The sequence below is a fragment of the Callithrix jacchus genome, chromosome 10, assembly GCF_049354715.1.
Source record: "Callithrix jacchus isolate 240 chromosome 10, calJac240_pri, whole genome shotgun sequence".
Lineage (NCBI taxonomy): Eukaryota > Metazoa > Chordata > Mammalia > Primates > Cebidae > Callithrix > Callithrix jacchus.
In genome coordinates, this window is record NC_133511.1 from 70,077,774 (window position 1) to 70,098,700 (window position 20,927).

The 20,927-nt window shown below is 39.4% G+C and overlaps 1 protein-coding gene across 4 annotated transcripts in view; it reads left to right on the forward strand.

The window, feature by feature from the left end:
- The window catches only part of LOC108593962 (olfactory receptor 51E1), a 38,341-nt gene extending 17,414 nt beyond the window's left edge, over positions 1-20,927 (forward strand). Inside the window, exons 1-5 of one of the 4 annotated variants that reach the window (XR_001914611.4) lie at positions 12,650-12,887; positions 13,668-13,830; positions 17,977-18,060; positions 20,229-20,300; positions 20,731-20,927. The gene's annotated coding sequence lies outside the window, so the exon portion shown is untranslated. The other 3 variants (XR_013522883.1, XR_013522884.1, XR_008475167.2) reach the window with 3 other exon arrangements.

Sequence of the window (20,927 nt, forward strand, 5' to 3'; positions counted from 1 at the left end):
ACAAGGTAGCTCGAGCCACAATGGCCAGCCCAATCCTGAGGATGACATTATTTGTGAGGACAGCTGAATAGCGCAGTGGGTTGGAGATGGCCACAAAGCGGTCAAAGGACATGGCCAGGAGCACTGAGGACTCCACCACAGAGAAGGAGTGCAGGAAGAACATCTGGACCAGGCAGGCATTGAAACCAATGAGCCGATAGTCAAACCAGAGCACAGCCAGCGTGGTGGGCAGTGTGGACAAGGCAAGGCCCGCATCAGTGAGCGCCAGCATGGACAGGAAGTAGTACATGGGCTGGTGTAGGCTGGAGGTCCTCTTCACAGCCAGGAGGATCAGGCAGTTCCCAGTGAGGGAAACAGTGTACATGAAGGAGAAGGAGATGGCGAGCCAGCCGTGAATGGCCTCCAGCCCTGGGATGCCAATCATGAGAAAAGCAGATGGCTGGAAGAAGGAGATGTTGACATAGGACTGTGGAGGGAGCATCCTAGGGAGGCAGCTGAGAGCTCCGGAGAGATGTGATCTCTTCTCTGGGCAGATAGAAGGACAATGATAGGACACCTGTCAGTAGGAAGACATTTATTTGTGCGGTGTGGGATTTTTCATTAATTGTTTTTCATTTTCCTTAGCCCTTGCTCTGTATTATTAACTCTTCGAGGAATGTGCAGACATTAACTAATATTCCCTCGAATGAAATTCAAATTCTCCAGGGATAGTGTAACTCCACTCCAGTTAGCAAAACATGAATGACAATAGTAGATTTAGAATTTAGTTCTTTGTTCTCATGTTTATTTTTTAAAATTGACATAAAAATGTATGTATTTATCCCATACCATATGAAGTTTTCTAGTATGTGGAATAGTGGAATCCATCTCATTAACACAAGCATTACCTCATACATTTATGATTTTTGTGATGAAGATCAGTTAAAATTCACTCTCTTACCATTTTTCCTGCCTCCCTCCCTCCCTCCCTCCCTCCCTCCCTCCCTCCCTCCCTCCCTCCCTCCCTCCCTTCTCTCCTTCCTTCTCTCTTCCTTTTCTTTCTTTCTTCTTTTCTGAGATAGGGTCTTCCTTTGTTGTTCAGGGTAGAGTGCAGTGCCAAGATCGTAGCTCACTGCAGCCTCAACTCCTGGGGTCAAGTGATCCTCCTGCCTCAGACTCCTGAGTAGGTGGGACTACAGGTCTGTGCTGCTATGCCTGGCTCATTATTTATTTTTTAAAGTTTTGTGGAGACAGGATATCACAATGTTGTCCAGTCTGCTCTTGAAGTCCTGTGATTAAGCAATCCTCCCACCTCAGCCTCTGAAAGTGCTGGCATTACAGGTATGAGCCATCATACCTGGCCTTAGCATTTTCAAGAGTAAAAGATATGTTTACAATAGCAAAGACCTGGAATCAACCCAAATGCCCATTGATAATAGACTGGATTGGAAAAATGTGGCACATATACACCATGGAATATTATGCAGCAATCAGAAATGATGAGTTTGTGTCATTTGTACGGACATGGATGAATCTGGAGAACATCATCCTCAGCAAACTGACACAAGAACAGAAAATGAAACACCGCATATTCTCACTCATAGGCGGGTGATGAAAAATGAGAACACATGGACACAGAAAGGGGAGTACTAAACACTGGGGTCTATTGGGGGGAAAAGGGGAGGGCCAGTGGGAGGGGGAGGTGGGGAGGGATAGCCTGGGGAGAAATGCCAAATGTGGGTGAAGGGGAGAAGCAAAGCAAAGCACACTGCCATGTGCGTACCTACGCAACTGTCTTGCATGCTCTGCTCATGTACCCCAAAACCTAAAATCCAATAAAAAATTAAAAAAAAAGATAATATATTGCTTTGTAGAATGTAGTTGCTGCTAACTATACAGTTTATACTGCTTTCACTTTAACATACAGTGTCTTCACAAAATGAAAGTGTTTTGCTAATGTTAAGATGTAAAGAACACTATCAATGCTCATAATTATCATCATCACCTTTGTTGTTTTTGTCCTTATCCCCATTGTTATTCCACTGATACTGTATTTTTTGCAGTATTCTAAGTGCTTTTACAGTAATTATGTCATTGGAGTCTCACAATTACTTTGCTTGATAGACAAAGAAGGAATACATTTTTACTAACATGAGTGGAGAGAAATGCTTAAATCCATCAAAGAAAGATTAAAACTGCAGGCTTCCCCATAAAACAGCTATTAAAACTCCACTCTGTGTGTGTGTGTGTGTGTGTGTGTGTGTGTGTGTGTGTGTTTGGAAGATGTGAGTACAAAATCCTGACATTCTATAGTAATCAAGTACTACGCATGAGAAAATTTCAGGCTAAGAATAAAAATAGGTACCAGAAGTTTTGATAAATGAAGTGACAATTTGATTCTCACCAGGTCACTAAAAACTGTCAAAGATGTGGGGTCTTTCTGTGTCTTGCCCGGAGAATATCAACCGGGTCATTGGATGCCCTTGCAATTCAGGCTACAAACTAACAAGGATCATTCCTTCACCCCAGTGACTCAGTATTTCCCAGAATTTAGGAATGCCAGACAAATATTTCCTTCTGCCCCTTAGCACACCCTTCCTGAAGTCCTTTGTTCTTGCATGTGCCTCCCTCTAAATCACTTAACGCTGTTGTCTTTCCTAGCTGGGAGGGCCAAAGCTGCAGGCCCAAGGAAACTGAAGTTCTCCCCTAAAGTTAGAATTTCCAAAGTCACCTATTAAAACATGAGACTGGGGTCTGTTGGGGGGAATAGGGGAGGGACAGCAGGGGGTGGGGAGTTGGGGAGAGACAGCATGGGGAGAAATGCCAGATGTAGGTGAAGGGGAGGAAGGCAGCGAATCACACTGCCAGGTGTGTACCTATGCAACTATCATGCATGTTCTTCACATGTACCCCAAAACCTAAAATGCAATAAAAAAACATGAATCAAAGACATATATGTAGGCTGGTTTCAATGTTCTGTGGCGTCTGTCCTGCAAATGCTACTAATGTTATTATCTGATGCTGGGCAAATACATTTACTAATGTATCAATCATTTAGTATCTCTTATGTTTCAGATATTAGACTTCACATTTTTGATTGTAAATAATACCTCTCTGTTTATAAAACAATGATGCAAGGTAGATATTATCATCTTCTTAAAAAAGATAGCAATAACAATAATGATATTATTTTAAAACAAATAAACCTAGAGAGAGAGGTTGAGCTCCTCTAGGGCAGTCTAGAGTGACAGCACAAAGTCAAATTGAGGTCTACTTGCCTCAAACTTTTCAACAGTCTCAAACTGTCTGCATTATACTAGATGCTAGAGATTGGTAAAATATGAGCTGTTAGGAGCAGATGAGCTGGAAGTTTCTCTTTTCTTCTTATGTTCCATGGTGACATGATTTAGGGTTCTGCAGATGCCATGTTTTCCTATTTCCCCAAAACTCTGTTTACTCAGTATAACCCTTCTGGTTCTTCACACTATCTGCCTTTTATTGCGCTAATTGCCTCCCCAGTTTTGATTTTCCTTTTGCTAATTAAAGGTACATTTCTTCAGAAACCTCATTCAATCCTAATGTTCTGATTTTGATGATTTCCTAATCTCTGTTCTTTTCTTTTTCGGGGAAATCAATGAATGAGCAAGTGAATACATCATTGAATAATGATTTCTTTATTTATATAATATGCTTCCTCTTTGCCTCAAGCCTTGATAAAGCCTTCTCTAGTGCCTGTGTTTACAACTTTTACCATATAGTTTGTGTATAGAAAAGATCAACGAGTCCTTCAGATTAATTAAATTTATTGTGATTTTTTTAGTCAGTACTTATTTAGATTTACCTAAGGTCAATCCAGAAAATAGTCTCTTTGTCGTTGGTAACATAAATCACAATACAGCGTAAATTCTGGACTCTCCATTTACCTTTCAGGAATCCGAGGATACATTTTCCTCAAGTCGATGTGACATTTCCCTTTCTTCCAGCCTGCAATGATTTATCTCTGCTCCACTGACTCACAAATGCATTGTCTTAGAACTCACGGTTGTCTCCTAGTTGACATGCAGGTCCTACATAACTCTGGGTATTTTTTGGATCTGTTTCTCCTGGATGTGGTAGAAAGATCAAAATGCTAAGTTTGGTTCAATGTTACAAGAAGCTGAGCACTCAAAGATAAAACTATACAGTAATTCTTAGGACAAGTTGCCAAAACTTTGTGGCACTTTGTGCAATCAAACTAAATTCTCTCTTATCTCTAGATCATGGTCTTTTCATCCATTTTCATGTATTGTGAATATTACAGTGATATGAGAGGCCTGACAGGAGGGAGGAATTCTGTGTATTAAAATAAAAATTTTTGCTTTCATTTTCTTTCTTTTACGTAAATATCCATTCTGGTAGTCAGCTGGGATTGCCATGTTTCTTAGTTCCCATGGACTCAGAAAATTTAATCTCTCAATTCTGGAAATTAGAACAGGTTCATTTTTCTGCTATTATATCCAGGACATAAAAGAGTCAAACCTATTTAAAAATCATAACTCTTCTCAGAAAAAGGAGGAAAAATGTGAATGATTTTTAACTTATGTTTCTTTTAATACGCTAGGAATCATCCATGACTGTATGTGTCTGTGGGAGTTAAAAGGAGTGACTCAGCATGTTTTATCTTCTCTACCTCAAAGTCAGGTGCTTTCCTTAAAGGCTCTTGTTACATAGGAGAATATGAAGGACAATCTCATAGTGAAAGTTGACATCTCAAGCAAACATTCAGATCATCCCCAGGATGCTAACTGAGATGGGATCTTAAGATACCCTCACAGAGTTGCCTACTTAGAGAAACCAAATGATATGAATCAGCTTGGTCATGGAGTCTAGGTTTCTGAATAATGATCTGAATTGAGAAATCTGTGTTCAGGAGTTGCTTTCTTTCTTACTCTCCCACATCTAGGGGCGTGTTCCTACCATCTATGGATGTCCAGGCCTCCTCACTTTTTTCCCTGATTTTGACACCTGCTCATCTCTCATCCTACTGGTTCCTCCTTTTGGTGGTAGCTGACAGAGAGGGTATCTCAGGCTCACTGAGCAGGCCCCTTCCCCTCCAAATAGTGCAGAAGGGACTGTATCCAGGCCCCGTGTTACTCACTGCTTATTGTCAAAGCCTTCTTTACCTCTCCACATCCTGAAGGAGCCCAGGAAGGCTCTGCAGCTTACATCTCATCTTTATACCCTTGGCTAGATGCCTTGGTGAGGCGCTGTTCCTCAGAGATCCCTTGGGGCCCAGGCCACCTAGGAGATTCTCTGCTAACTTGTTCCTGGGCAATAGTAAATGAGTGGAGCGTGTGTATTGGGAAGGACAGTTACAAAGCAAATGAGTCATTTCAGCAACGGAGCTGTGTAGGAGAGGAGAGAGCTAGAATCATCATGTATCTCTCTGTGCTCCAGGTATAGCGTATCCACTCTGCCACACCTTCAGGAAGCTTCATTGGGCACTTCAATCACTTCCTTTACTGTGCTTTGCAGTGACATCAGCTATTCCATTTGGAGTCACAGAGACCACTTTGTAGCCTCTCTCAATGAGGGCCTTTTAGGCCATCGGGGTCGGTGGTACCTTCCCTCCACTCCATCTTAGCCCCCAGGGATGGATCCAGGTGAAGCAGCCCCACTTCCTGTGTCTACTCCTCATGGACACTGTGGGAACTCTGTTTTCTTCATCTGCATATCTGAATCAAGCAACCTGAGGAGCTAGATGGGGAGAAAAGGGCCCTGAAACAGGGAGAGATGAATGTAGCCATCAGGCGTGTTTATTGGGAGCTCTCCAGCTCTCTGTTTTTTGTCTTTAGAGAGGCAGAGTCATTCAACATAAGAATTTTTCCTTGCTGCCTTGCATATCCCCATAGGCCTCCCTTCACTCTTACGTGTGACCTAAATTGAAAATATGAAGAGGCCCCATGGGCTGAATTGCAGAAACAAATTAAGTGAACATTTATATTTTCATACATTGGTTTCTGAATCCTGTTTCAACTTTCTCACTTCCCAGATTCCTGCCAGTGCCCTGCCAATGAGGCAAATGCCTGTCTGTGCGGTCTCCTTGGGAGGACTGTGTAATAAAGTGGTCCCCATCCCACAGAACCTGGCAGAGGAGAATGATGCGTAGTTAAAAATAAATTCCCTAATATTATATACTCAGGAAGTGACAGACCAGTGGAAGGCCATTCCTGAGCAAGAAAGTGCTTTGTTGGATTGAGGGTTGCCCATTGGTTCTCCCCCTCTCTAGTGCTACTTTTGGATTATAGCTCCTGGCAGAGAATTGCTTGGAATGTGGTGTGCACTTAGTAAGAAGGTGTTAAATAAATGAATGAATACATTTCTGAAGCCCTCTTGTGGACAATCTCTCTGACCAATAATGAAGGCATTCATTGTGAGTCAGGCTTCAGTGCTGCCCTTGAGGAATTAGAATATGAGGCCAAAACAAAGTAAAATGTGAATAGCATTTGACAAGCTCTCTAGTGGTGGTGTGTACAAACTGCAAAATGCATAAAGCAGAGAAGAGCAAGGAACAGGAAACAGAGGACAGAGCCTTGTATCTCCTCCTGGAAGGACAAGAATCTTCTAGATAGATGGAGAAGGTAGTGGAGTCCTAAAGCAATAAGAAAAACTGACAGACCCACTCCTGAGGGCTGTAGGGTTATTGATGCGTCCATGCCTTTGCTGCCTATATTTAGTTGCAACTGGGGGAGGAGTGCTAGACCCTGCACAGAGAGAGGCTCATTTCGGACCAGATTCATAGGCCCCATGCTCCATTCTTTCTCTTTTATCATTCATGTATCTGTTGAAACTTTATTTATGGTGAGCTTTTACGTGTCATGCCCTAATGCTTTTCTTAAGCATTAGACACATAGGTATGACTAAAACATAGTTCCTGGCCTCAAGGATTTCACAGTTTTATGTGCAATTATTTATAATTACAATATAGTGTGTTAAGTATATGAGGGAAGCACAGGGTGTTCCGGGGTCACAGTTAACTCCCCCAACTTGGCAAACCCACTGTTCCAGTCTCAATGGAAATCACATGCTAGTCAGGAAGAAATATAGTTATTTTGCTTCATCTGCATTCTGAGTCTTCATTCTTAACACCAGCCAATCAGCTTATCCTGCTTGTCTTGAGACTTCCTCCAGCATTCGGTAATTATCTAGTAATTATCTGAGAGACTGTCCCATCTTTCTTGAAATATAGGAGGATGGAGGATTCTGGCATGAGGGATATATACACACACATATCTAGATATATAACTACATACATGTACACATATAGTGTACATGTATGTTAAACACATATATACATACACACCCATATATTTCTATATGCCAATAGGTATTTTCCCACTCCCAACTTTTCGCCTTTATAAATTTCAAGTCTATGAAAAAGCTGAAAGAATAACATACTAAAAACTTGTATTTTCATTACCTAGGTTGATAACTATTTTTCACACCATTTTTCCTTTTGTTTTTCTCCCTCCATCTCTACAGACACACACACACCTGCCCACACCCATACACGTTTTTATTTTTACTATCTCTCTTGAATGTAATTTTAGACATTATAATCTTTCTTAACCAATATTTAATAAACACCTTCTAAAAACAGATTCTCCTAAATAACCACAATAGCATTTCAAACCTAAGCAAAACATACTGAAGCTAATAATGTGTCAACATATAATACATATTCAAACTTTCACAACTGTCCTAATCATAATGGGCTTCTGCTAGCAGTTGGTTGTTGTGTCCCTTTAATCTTTTAAAATTTAGATGGATTCCCGATATATATAATATATAACATATATCATATTATATAATTTGATATATAATAATCATATATAATTTAATATAGTTATATACCATATATATCAGGGAATCAATCTAAATTTTAATAGTAATAATTTATATATAATATATGTACTATATAATACATATAATATATACATATATTATATAAAATAATACATATAATATATAATATATACAATATATAAAATATAAAAATATATCAAATATAGAATATACATTTTATATCTAGATATATTGCTCCCCCTGAGAGTCTTGCTCTCTTGCCCAGGCTGGAGTGCAGTGGCATGATCTTGGCCCACTGCAGCCTCCACCTCTCAGGTTCAAGCAATTCTCCTGCCTTAGCCTCCTGAGTAGCTGGAATGGCAGGCATGTGCCACCACCCCGGGCTAATTTTCCTATTTTTAGTAGAGATGGGGTTTCATTATGTTGGCCAGGCTAGTCTTGAACTCCTGACCTCGTTATCTGCCTGTTTCAGCCTCCCAAAGTGCTGGGATTACAGGCCTGATATATTTTTTTATAACACTGCATTTTTAAAAGATTCTAGGCCACTTTGTGTGTTTGTGTGTGTATAATGTTCCCATATTCTAGATTTTTTTGATGATTTCCTCATGGCTAGGCTTAGGCAAAATATTTGTGGTAGGAATTCTATGTATGTGATGTTGTTTTCTTATTGTTCATATTAGAAGATACATAATGCCACAATATCTCGTTATCGATTAAGCTAAATTTGCTCCTGTGCTTAGGGTATTCATTGTCAATCTCATTTATTATAAAGGTAAATTTATTTTTCTTATTTAGTCAGTAACCTGTACAGTGATACATTGAGATTAGGTGAATATTCTGTTTCCCAACATCTTTTAAACATTTGTTGATTTGTCTTAAATTATGTTAAAAGCTACAAAAGGTATTTTTCAAAATCTATAAACTTTTGCATTTATACATGACATTACTCTGTAGGGAAGAGGTTTTTTTCTTTTTCTTTTCTCTCTATTTTGAGTATCACTATGGACACATATATTTAAATAAACCAATTTGCTGTGTTGCTGTTAAAATTATTAATACTTTTTAGTATACCAATTTTTATTTAGCTTTTATTTCAGTTTTAAGGCTACATGTGCAGGTTTGTTATATAGATAAATTGTGTATCACAAAAGTTTGGGGTAAAGATTATTTTATCACCCAGGTAATAAGCACAGTACTGATAGGTAGTTCTTCAATCCTGACCTCCTCCCACCCTCCATCCTCACGTACACCCCAGTGTCTGTTGTTCTCTTTTTTGTGTTCATATATATTTGATATTTAGCTTCCACTTATGAGTGAGAACATTCAATATTTGGTTTAATTTTCCTGGGATAGTTTGCTTAGGATAACGTCCTCCAGCTCCATCCATGTTGCTACAAAGAACATGATCTTTTTTATGGTTGTGTAGTATTCCTTAGCATGTGTGTACTACATTTTATTTATTCAGTCTACCCTTGTTGGGCATTTAGGGTGATTCAATGTCTTTAGTATTGTGAATAGTGCTGTGATGTAGTATTCCAATATTCAATGTACTTTGGTCACTGGTAACTCTTTCAAATAGGTTTCTGGTTCTTTTTGCTTTTTCTGTTACGTGGGCTTATTGTCCTTGTGTTCTTTAATTTTAGGCAGAGTCTATTCCAGAATCATCTAATGTTTTCCCTGCTCTATGCTTAGAACTAGGCATTTATTCAAGGATTTCAAATTATTTGTAGTGGGAAACATAATTAGCAATCAATGGTGCTAGATCTGCTCACTGCTCCCAGTGTTATTGCCTATGGGCACTTTCAGTGGACAGGATTGGCAATCTAGAGAGACAATTAAAATGCATCTATTAATATTTTTTTCATTAGGATGACACAGACAAATTTTCATCCATTCTCTTTGTCTTAGAATGTAATACAACCTCCTAAGTAGTTTTCTTGCCTCCGTTTTCTATTCTACTTTCACCTTCCTAATCCATAATACAGTTAAGTCTGTGAAGTCTTCTGTGGTGCAGTAGTCTTCCATGGCAGACTTTTAAGCAAAGAATGTAGGTTAAATGTCTCAATCAGGTCTGAAAGGTCTCAAGAGGTCTCGCCACTGTCGGTCATTTATTGCTTATCTCCTGTTGTTCTTCCAACACAGGCACATACCTTGTGCTGAATCACATCTGACTACTTGCTTTTCTACAAGTACACCAAATTATTCAAAAACATTTTAAAAGTATTCTTTTTTCTTTATTAGTTGGCTCCCCACTCCCTGTTTACCTTTCAGCTTCTTTCTCATCTAAATCATTTCTTATTCCCCCTTGTAGGGCCAGTAAGCTCTCTTCTGAGTTCCTATAACAGTTCATGTGTGCCTATCACATTCTCTTTACACATTACTATAATTGTGCTGTCCCCAGTTATTGAAAAAGGCCATATGATTCACTTTTTAACATTTTAAATGATGGGCACAGATTCTTGCACAAGTAAACACTGAAGAAAATATCTGAGGTTAGTGAGTGTATAAAGGAATCAAGACTGGGAATCCTTTCCCCATTGCTTGTTTTTTTCAGGTTTATCCAGGATTGTATGGTTGTAGATACGCTGTGTTACCCCCGATGCCTCTGTTCTGTTCCATTGGTCTATATCTCTGTTTTGGTACCAGTACCATGCTGTTTTGATTACTGAAGCCTTGTAGTATAGTTTGAAGTCCGGTAGTGTGATGTCTCCTGCTGTGTTCTTTCTGCTTAGAATTGACTTGGCTATGCGGGCTCTCTTTTGGTTCCATATGAAGTTTAAGTTTTTTTTTTCAGTTCTGTGAAGAAGGTCATTGGTAGCTTGATGGGGATAGTGTTAAATCTGTAAATTACTTTGGGCAGTATGGCCATTTTCACGATATTGATTCTTCCTAACCATGAACATGGAATGTTTCTCCATCTGTTTGTGTCCTCTCTTAGTTCGTTGAGCAGTGGTTTGTAGTTCTCCTTGAAGAGGTTTAATAAATGGTGTTGGGAAAACTGGCTAGCCATGTGCAGGAAGCAGAAACTGGACCCCTTCCTGACACCTTACACTAAAATTAACTCCAGATGGATTAAAGACTTAAACACAAGACCTGGTACCATAAAAACTCTAGAAGAAAATCTAGGCAAAACCATTCAGGACATAGGAGTAGGCAAGGACTTCATGAACAAAACACCAAAAGCATTGGCAACAAAAGCCAAAATAGACAAATGGGACCTAATCAAACTCCATAGCTTCTGCACAGCAAAAGAAACACTCATTAGAGTGAATCAGCAACAAACAGAATGGGAAAAAATTTTTGCAGTTTACTCATCTGACAAAGGGCTGATATCCAGAATTTACAAAGAAATAAAACAGATTTACAAGAAAAAAACAAACAAGCCCATTCAAAAGTGGGCCAAGGATATTTGTAAACAGACACTTTACAAAAGAAGACATATATGAGGCCAACAAACATATGACAAAAAGCTCATCGTCACTGGTCATTAGAGAAATGAAAATCAAAACTACATTGAGATACCATCTCACGCCAGTTAGAATGGCGATCATTAAAAAATCTGGAGACAGCAGATGCTGGAGAGGATGTGGAAAAATAGGAACACTTTTACACTGTTGGTGGGAGTGTAAATTAGTTCAACCATTGTGGAAGACAGTGTGACAATTCCTCAAGGACCTAGAAATAGAAATTCCATTTGACCCAGCAATCCCATTACTGGGTATATATCCAAAGGACTATAAATCGTTCTACTATAAGGACACATGCACATGAATGTTCATTGCAGCACTGTTTACAATAGCAAAGACCTGGAACCAACCCAAATGCATTGATGATAGACTGGACTGGGAAAACGTGGCACACATACACCATGGAATATTATGCAGCAATCAAAAATGATGAGTTTGTATCCTTTGTAGGGACATGGATGAATCTGGAGAACATCATTCTCAGCAAACTGACACAAGAACAGAAAGTGAAATATCACATGTTCTCACTCATAGGTGGGTGATGAACAATGAGAACACATGGACACAGGGAGGGGAGCACTACACACTGGGGTCTATTGGGGGGAATAGGGGAGGGACAGTGGGGGGTAAGAGTTGGGGAGGGATAGCATGGGGAGAAATGCCAGATGTGGGTGAAGGGGAGGAAGGCAGCAAAACACACTGCCATGTGTGTACCTATGCAACTATCTTGCATGTTCTGCACATGTACCCCAAAACCTAAAATGCAATTAACAAAAAAAAAGGAATCAAGACTGTTCTTTACCTATCTGTTTGAGGGCAAGCAATTGCTTGTCATACACTTCATAATGTGTCTGGGCAAGAGATTTGAGTAAGGGCTTTCTGGGCATAAGATATGACTGGCCATAGTTTTCTTCCAGATCCTTAGGTTGTTTTCTTATTTCATCAGCCTTGCCCCTTCCTTCTCAGTACCTTGAGCATGGCCTCCCTGATGGGCTTAGATTTCACACTATAGATGATGGGGTTGAGCACTGGAGGCACCACCAGATACACGTAGGTAACCAGGGCATGGACAATGTGGGGCAGGTGCCTCCCAAAGCGGTGGATCATAGACACACCTATGACTGGAACGTAGAAAACGAGGACAGCTAAGATATGAGACACACAGGTGTTGAGGGCCCGGATATGCTCCCTGGGAGAGGCCAGCCCCATCACTGTATAAAGAATAAGTGTATAGGACAGGACAATAAGCAAGGAGTCTATACCCACTGTGGACAGAACCACATAGAGCCCATAAAGGATGTTGACTGTGATGTCAGCGCAGGCCTGTTTCATGACATCTGCATGGAAACAGAATGAATGAGACAAGAGGATCTTTCCAGGGCAATAGTTCAATCGCTTCAGCAAGAAGGGCACAGGGAAGAGGGACACAGTGGCTCGTGCCACAATGGCCAGCCCAATCCTGAGGATGACATTATTTGTGAGGACAGCTGAATAGCGCAGGGGGTTGGAGATGGCCACAAAGCGGTCAAAGGACATGGCCAGGAGCACTGAGGACTCCACCACAGAGAAGGAGTGCAGGAAGAACATCTGGACCAGGCAGGCATTGAAACCAATGAGCCGATAGTCAAACCAGAGCACAGCCAGCGTGGTGGGCAGTGTGGACAAGGCGAGGCCCGCATCAGTGAGCGCCAGCATGGACAGGAAGTAGTACATGGGCTGGTGTAGGCTGGAGGTCCTCTTCACGGCCAGGAGGATCAGGCAGTTTCCAGTGAGGGAAACAGTGTACATGGAGGAGAAGGGGATGGCGAGCCAGCCGTGAATGGCCTCCAGCCCTGGGATGCCAATCATGAGAAAAGCAGATGGCTGGAAGAAGGAGATGTTGACATAGGACTGTGGAGGGAGCATCCTAGGGAGGCAGCTGAAGGCTCTGGAGAGATGTGAGCTCTTCAATCTGCATAGAAAATAAGGAGAAAATACAAAATTATTGGAAAAACACCACCTCTGATATCAGCTGCCATTGGTTCATGCACACTAGCAAATATAACTATGGGAATCAGATTTTAAAATGTACTTCCTTTTAAATGAAAAGGGGGAATGACTATAAATTAAGCTTATTGATGACAAAAGTTCCACTTGATAGCACGCGACATTGTTTTCTTTTTCATATTTAACCAAGTAATACTTTCTTTTAATATGTAAAGTGATCCTGAAGAGCTTAGTACAAAATGCTGTATTTTAAACAGGAAACAGTGATCCCAAAGAAATAGACTACAGATCTACTGTAGAAACATGAGGGTTAGAAGGCTTGGGCATTATTCTTCTTTATAAAAGTATGATAGCTAATAGGAAATAATAGAGTAACTTTTCTTTACCTAGTGAAATAATGGGAAAAATCATCAAGGGTTGAAATTATCACAAAATACCAGGGGGCATAGAGTAAGATGACCAAATATAAGGCTTCTCCAGTCATCCTCCATGCAGGAACACCAAATCTGACAACTATCACACAAAAAGCACCTTCATATGAACCAAACATTAGGTGAGAAATCATGGTACCTGGTTTTAATGTCATATTGCTGAAAGGGGCATTGATGAGGGTAGAAAGACAGTCTTGAATTGCTGTCGCCACCCATACCCCATCCCTTGGCAGTGGACACATGGTGTGGAGAGAGAATCTGAGCACTTGGGGGAGGGAGAACACAGTGGCTGTGAGACTGTGCTTTGAACTCAGTGCTGCCCTGGCAGTGGAAGGCAACACCAGGCAGAACTCAGCCAATGTACACCCATAAAGGGAAGATTTAGATCAGCCGTGGCCAGAGAGGAATCATGCATGCCAGCAGTCAGCACTTGAGTTTCAGCAAGCCTCACCACCCCGAGCTAAAGTGCTCTTGGGTCCTCAATAAACTTGAAAGAAAGTCTGGGACACAAGGATGGTAACTCCTAGGCCAGTTCTAGTTGTGCTGGGATCAGAGCCAGTGGAAGTGGGTGGGAACATGACCTAGTGAGACACCAGCTGGGGCAGCTAAGGGAGTGCTTGTGCTGCCCTTCCCCCAGTCCCAGGCAGTGCAGCTCACAGCAACAAAAGCGACTCCTTCCTTCTGCTTGAGAAGAATATAAGCTAGAGCAAGAGGATTTTGTCTTTCATCTTGGATACCAACTCAGCACAGTAGGCAGGGCACCAGATAGAGTTGTGAGGGCCCCAATCCAGGACTTAGTTCCTAGACAACATTTTAGGCACACTCTGGGCCAGAAGGAAATCTACTGCTTGCAGGGAAGGGCCTAGTCCTGGCAGAATTGATCACCTGATGACTAAAGTCACCTTCGGGCCTAAATAACCAGCAGCAATACCCAGGTAGTAAGTATGTCATGGGCCTTGGGTGAGACTCTGAGACATTCTGGCTTCAGGTGAGACCCAGAAAATTCCAAGCTCAACCCCATTAAAAAGTGGACAAAGGACATAAACAGACACTTTTCAAAAGAATACATATATATGACCAACAAGTATGTGAATAAAAGTGCAATATCACTAATAATTAGAGTAATGCAAATGAAAACCATGATAAGATACTATTTCACACCAGTCAGAATGACTATTATTAGAAACTCAAAATGTAAAAGATGCTGATGAGGTTGCAGAGAAAAGGGAACACTTATATACTGTTGGTGGAAGTGTAAACTAGTTAAACCATTGTGGAAAGCAGTGTGACAAATCCTCAAAAGAACAAAACAGAACTACCATTTGACCCAGCAATCTCACTACTGGGTATATGACCAAAGGAATATAAATCATTCTACCATAAAGACACATGGATGGATATGTTAATTGCAGCACTAATCGCAAAAGCAAAGACGTAGAATCAACCTAAATGTCCATCACCAGTAGGGTGAGTAAAGAAAATGTGGTACAAATATAGAATGTAATATTGTGCAGCCATAAAAATGAATGAAATAATATACTTTGTGGGAACACAGATGGACCTAGAGGCCATTATTCTTAGAAAACCATTGCAAGAACGGAAAGCCAGACACCTCATTTTATCATTAACAGGTGGGAGCTAAACAGTGAGGACACATAGACAGAGAGAGGGAAAATATAGACACTGGGCCCTATTTGAGAATAGAGGGTGGGAGGAGAGAGAGGTTCAGAAAATTAAAAAAAAAATTAATGGGTACAATGTTTAGTACCTGGATAAGGAAATAATCTGTACTCTAAACCTCCCAAGTCATGGTTTATCTATATAACAAACATTGCCTATATAAAAAACTTGTACCCCTGAGCCTAAAATGTTAAAATATTTGAAAAATTCCATGGACCCCATAAATATATCACCTATGATGTACCTACAGAAATTATAAATTGAAGAAAAAAAATAACAAAACAAAATTAGAGAACACCGGGTATGTTACCAAAATAACAAATTTGGGTCATATCCCACCATGAGTTTACTGAAAATAGTCAAGACAGCAGTCAAGCAGGCAAGTTAAAATACCAAGAAAGGAAGTCAGAAAGATTCATATTAAAACAAACAAACTTGACAAAAAATTCCAGTTTATGCCATAAATAAATTCCAAGAAAACAAAAAGGAGGAGGAAAAATGTAAAAACTGATAAATGAATTTAATAAAGTTGCAGGACACAGAATCAACATACAAATATCAGTAGCATGTCTATATGCTATCAGCAATTAATCTGAAAAATAAAAGAAGGAAGCAATTCAATTTATAGTAGCTACAAAAAAAACAAAATAGCTTAGGATAAATTTATCAAGTGAAAGATCTCTACAAGAAAAACCGTAACACATCCATGAACAAAATCGAATCAGACACACACACAAATGGAAAGATATCCTATGCTTGTGTATTGGAAGAATTTATATTGTTAAAATGTCTTACTACCTAAAGCAATCTACAGATAATGCAACCCCTATCAAAATACCAATGACCTTCTTCACAAAAGTAGTAAAATACAATTCTAAAATTTGTGTGGACCCACAATAAACTCTGAATAGCTAAAGAAATCTTGAGCAAAACAAAAAACAAAACTAGGGGCATGACACCACCTAACTTCAAATTATATCTCAAAGCTATAGTATCCAAAACAACATATTACTATCATAAAAACAGACACATAGACCAATGGAACAGAATAGAGAACTCAGAAGTAAATCCACACATTTACAACCAACTCATTTTTGGCAAAGATGCCAAGAACATACAATGTGAAAAGGACAATCTCTTTAATAAGTGGTGCTGAAAAAACTAGACATTCATATGCAGAAAAATGGAACTAGATCCCCATCTTTTACCATATACAAAAATCAATTCAAGATGGATTAAAAACATAAGCTTAAGACTTGAAACTATGAAAGTACTAGTTTCCATACTATGCAAAGTGATCTATAGACTCACTGAAATTCCTATCAAAATTTCAATGACATTCTTCACAGAACTAGAACAATCCTGAAATTCCTATGGCATTAAAAACAAAGAAACAAATAAACAAAAACCCTACTAGTGAAAGTAATCTTAAGCAAAAAGAACAAAGTGGGAGGCATGACACAAAGCTATGGTAATTAAAACAGGATAGTACTTGCATAAAAACTAGTATATAAACTGATATATAAACCAATGTAACAGAGTAGAAAGCCCAGAAATAAATCCTCACGTTTATGGCCAATTGACACTCAATGAAGGGACAAGAACACACGATGGAGAGAGTCTCTTCAACAAACGATGTTGGGAAAACTGGATATCCATATGCAAAAGACAAAATTGGACCTGTATCTTACTCCATATACAGAAACAAACTCAAATATAGATTGAAGACTTACATTTAAGATCTGAAACTGTAAATTACCAGAAGAAAACATAATGAAAAAGTTTCTAGAGATTGATCTGCATAATCACTTCTTGGATATGAGCCCAGAACACAGACAACAAAAGTAAAAATAGACAAATGAGATGACATAAAATTTTAAATCTTATGCACAGAAACAACTGAGTGAAGAGACAACCCATGTGATAGGAGAAAATGCAAATGAGACATCTGGTGAGGGGCTACTATCCAAAATAGATAGAAAACACAGTTCAATAACAAAAACCAAAAAAGCCAATTAAAAAGTAGGCAAAGAATCTGAATAGTTTCTTCTCAAAAGAAGACACACAAATGGCTAAAACATATTTGAAAAGATGCTTATCAATAAACATTAGTGAAATGCAAATCAAAATCATCAGCTTGCACTTGTTAGAATGGTTATTATCAAAAACAAAGAAAAAATGATAAGTTTTGGTGAGGAAAGGGGGACCCTTGTATAATATTGGTAGAAATATAAATCAATACAGTCATTGTGGAAAACAATAATGGAGGTCCCTCAAAAAAATAAAATTGGAACTACCATAGGATCTAGCAATCCCTTTTCTGGATATATGTATATATATATCTCAAATTAGCATCTCAAAGAAATATTTGTATGCCCATGCTCTTTGCAATATTATTCATAAGACCCAAGATATAGAACTAACCTAAATCCCCATCAACAGATAAATGGATAATAAAAAGGTGATACACCAGACCTGGAATCAACCCAAATGCCCATTGATAATAGACTGGATTGGAAAAATGTGGCACATATACACCATGGAATATTATGCAGCAATCAGAAATGATGAGTTTGTGTCGTTTGTAGGGACATGGATGAATCTGGAGAACGTCATCCTCAGCAAACTGACACAAGAACAGAAAATGAAACACCGCATATTCTCACTCATAGGTGGGTGATGAAAAATGAGAACACATGGACACAGAAAGGGGAGTACTAAACACTGGGGTCTATTGGGGGGAAAAGGGGAGGGCCAGTGGGAGGGGGAGGTGAGGAGGGATAACCTGGGGAGAAATGCCAAATGTGGGTGAAGGGGAGAAAGGAAGCAAAACACACTGCCATGTGTGTACCTACGCAACTGTCTTGCATGCTCTGCTCATGTACCCCAAAACCTAAAATGCAATAAAAAATTAAAAAAAAAAGGTGATACACACACACACGTACAAACACACACACACACACACACACAAACACACACACCACTCAGTCTTGACAAACGTATAATATGATAACTTTGCTGAGTTTACTTAGCTTTAGGAAGTTTTTAAAATATAGATTATTTGAATATTTTTCTATGTAAATAATCATATGTATGTAATAATATCATGTACAAATAAGGATATTTTATGCCTTTTACTTCTTTTCCTGCTTTATTGCATTTCTAGGTTCTTTTTTTTTAAAGAATAAAGAATAAGAATAAAATGGATGGAGGTTATTTGAAATTCTTTATTAGGTTAGGATCTTACTATTATTGTATTTACAGAATGCTTGCCATTAGTGCCTGTAATGTCATGCAGCATGTAAAGACTACACATTTAAAAAATTTTAACGTTACATATGTTATCTACCAGTGGATTCTTCTATCTATCTCAGTATATCTCAAGCATGTGTAGACAGGTTTAATATAGCCTAGATGATTGATATGAGAATTTTCTTCATTTATAATATATTCATTTAAGCTACAAATGTTCTTCTCAGCCCTGTTTAACTGGGTAATACAAATTTTGGTATGTTTTATTTTAATTTTTTTATTCACTTCAAGTTATTTCTGATTTCCATTGAGACTTCTTTTGTTATCTATTAATTATTGAGGAATTTCCAAGTTATCTTTCTGTGATTACACTGTATTTGGAGAACATATTGCATATAATTTTTATTCTTTTAAATTTGGTCTCCATTGATACTGGTGGTGGGGGTATTTATTACTGCTGAGTGAAGTTGGAAATTTTCTCCACCTTAGTTTTATGACAACTTGGTGCGAGGGTCCTCATTACTCTTAAGTGATGGTGAATGTCTTCTCTACTAGGCCTCCTCTGCCATCATCCCATTGGGGATGGGGATGGACATCTCATTACTGCCCAGTGATGGTAGAAATCCAGGCACCCACATGCTTTCCACTGACACTATGGAGAAAGGGGCTACTCATTACTGACTGGCAGGAATGACAGTCTCAACTGCCTATTCAACATTCTGTGATACCACCACCCTGAAGAGGGTGTTGGGTACCTCATTACAGCCTCATGAGGTTGGAAGTCTGGATTCTCCATTTGGCCTTTGCTGACATGAGTTAGGGGGTGGTGAGGTGACAGTTTTTTTTGTTTTTTTCTGAAGTGTTTGTCTGGAGTAAAGTGGTGTTTTGAAGTCTTCTGCCTTGCTAGGATTCCCTTTCTCTTGCTAGAGAGAGCAGGCTTTTGACAGGGCTTTTATTGTCTGTGCACATTAGCATTGCTGTGTTGTCAGTTTCTTCAGCTCCAAGTCAGATACATGAGGTAAGAAGAAAATCAAATCATTAAGGATGACCACTATGTCATTCCTCTGTTTCATGATGTCATTCCTCATAGTCCAAGCTCCTTAGATGGTCTGCCTCTTGTCTACCCTTGGAATCTTGCTTTATATGCAATGTCCAAGGTTTTTAGTTGTTCTTAGCAAATAAATAGAAACATGTTCTTAGCAAATAAATAGGAAAATATGTCTATTCTGTCTTTCCCAAAGCGGGAGGAGCCTCCTTTAATATTTTTAACTTACCTATTCAGCCTTGGCTCCTGAGACAATTGCGAATCATTTAAAATCCCTGCAACTGCATTTCCTGTTTCAGCCACTGCTAGAGCTACAGTTCTGTGCAGGTGCAACCTGTCAGAGGCTCATCTGGGCCCTGGGCCATGCACCACCTCCTTCTCACCTGGGGTTTCTCCTTTTATGCTCTTTCCTGGGGGCCCATGGGAACCCACTGAATACTCAAGCATAGGAAGTCTGCCAGTATTGGGAGTTAATGCTCTGTGGAGCAATTCTTAACTCATTGAATACAGGAGGAATAATTATTTTTAATTTACTTCTCCTAGGAAGAAGATTATGGACAAGTCCCGCAAGAACTAGCAACACTCACCTATTTTGTGGACAATTCTACAATGCATGTTTGTTTGAGCTCTCTGTTTTCCCAAAATGCTCCAAACTCCCTGTCACTGACTCTTGCTCCAGTCCCCAGTAGAGTAGCTGCTCTTAGGCTTTTGTCTAAGGAGAACTCAGGGGAACACATGGCCTATGTTCTGGCAATAAATGCTTCTTGCAGTGTCAGAAGTCACCTTGCTCTTTGCTGCCTCCATATACTCCCTATGCTTTAATCCCACTTACTTCTCCCAAACCTCAATCAGGTCCCAGTTTAAATGTCACCTGTGCATGACGCTTTCCCTCATCTCCACAACAAAGCTGCTTTCTCCCTCCTCTGTGGCTGCTGTATCCTGTTCATTCCTCCATGGGGCACTGAGGGCTCTCAATAAATTTGGTTTTTTATGCTCACTGTAGTAACCACTATTATTTATTTCTTTTGTTCCTTTTATATTTTAGGGCCTGGAACATTGTAAATGATTCTTGAATGTTTAACATTAAATGATATTAAGAAATGGACACTGGGCAAGAGCTTCAGCACCGTTTGGGAGAATTGGTGATGATTGTAGTCGGAAAGAATCCCAAATATGTTATGCTGGTAATCTCTGGTCATAAATATATGTTGAGTGTAAATCTTTTCTTAAAATAATAAAATG